This window comes from Elaeis guineensis, chromosome 9 (assembly GCF_000442705.2).
Source record: "Elaeis guineensis isolate ETL-2024a chromosome 9, EG11, whole genome shotgun sequence".
NCBI classification, from domain to species: Eukaryota; Viridiplantae; Streptophyta; class Magnoliopsida; order Arecales; family Arecaceae; genus Elaeis; species Elaeis guineensis.
The window spans coordinates 33550850-33552078 of NC_026001.2; the positions used below are offsets into that span (position 1 = coordinate 33550850).

Below are 1229 nucleotides of genomic sequence, written 5' to 3' on the forward strand. Positions count from 1 at the left end.
GGGCCCGAAGGAAGGTGGTTTTAATTGGTTCCGTTGCTAATCTGGCCAATTTAATTGGTGTCTAAGGAAAGCAACGGGGGACTCCCACCAACCTTACACTTATCTGGCCAGTTGGTTGGTCAAGCTCCGACTTGGAGGGCTTGAAGGCTAACTACAGTTAGGAGCTGTCTAAAACTAAGATAACTTTAGGATAAAGAGTCCACTGCGAGCTAACTTGATTGTAATTAAAATCTAACCACAACTAATTCTTCTATTAGTTTTAGGACTTCTTAGGATCTCTTCTTTAGAACTCTTTTCTCTCTTCTCTTCTCCTCTTAATAAAAAAAATAATTCTTAACAGACTAGGATAGTCCTACATAGACCTTTTAGTTGCATGTTAGGTCGACGATCACTAAAGCCCGACTTGCAACTATTAGACGAAGAATTAGAAAAGACTCTTAGGACTATCCGAGTTAGAAACATGGCTGCACCTGGTGAGGCTAATCCTCCATGCTCATTGAAAAATATTTCACTCCATCCTCGTATACCTACTCTCCATGCATTCAAGCACCTCCAGTAGAAGCTACCCAATATGAGATTAAGTCTAGCATTATTCAAATATTGCCATCATTCTATGGACTTAGTAACGAGGACCCATACAAACACTTGGATGAATTTTTTGAAATTTATTCCATAGTAAAAATCCAAAACTTCTCCGATGATGCCCTTAGGTTGAAACTGTTCCCTTTCTCACTTAAGGACAAAACCAAGTATTGGTTAAACTCCTTAGACTCTATAACCATTTCAACTTGGGAACATCTTCAGAGAGAATTTCTTAAGAAATACTTTCCAATTGGAAAAATAAATCAAATTAGAAAAGCTATCATTAGTTTTTCTCAATTGGAGGGTGAACTTTTTCATGAGACATGGAAAAGGTTAAGGGACCTCATTCGTAAATGTCCACACCATGCTGTCCCTAAATGGCAACTTTGTCAGTATTTTTATGATGGTCTGTTGAAGAAACACCGACAAATGGTTGATGCATCATGTGGTGGGATATTCATGCTAAAGAGTGAGGATAAAGTTTGGCAGCTCTTTGAAATACCTAGTGAGAATTTCCTACATCATATGTCTGCCACCTCTAGAGAACAACCCATGCTTCAACAAAAAAGAAGTAGAATTTATCAGATTGGAAACGTCATGGATATCCACAGTAAGATAGATGAACTGTCTCAAAAATTAGATCATCT

At 38.0% G+C, this 1229-nt stretch overlaps 1 non-coding gene across 1 annotated transcript; it reads right to left on the reverse strand.

Moving 5' to 3' along the window:
• Window positions 1-847: 847 nt before the first annotated feature.
• LOC140851843 (small nucleolar RNA R71) lies at window positions 848-953 on the reverse strand. The gene has a single exon (XR_012134600.1). It is a non-coding gene; the product is annotated as a small nucleolar RNA R71 (small nucleolar RNA).
• Between the last annotated feature and the right edge of the window lie 276 nt (window positions 954-1229).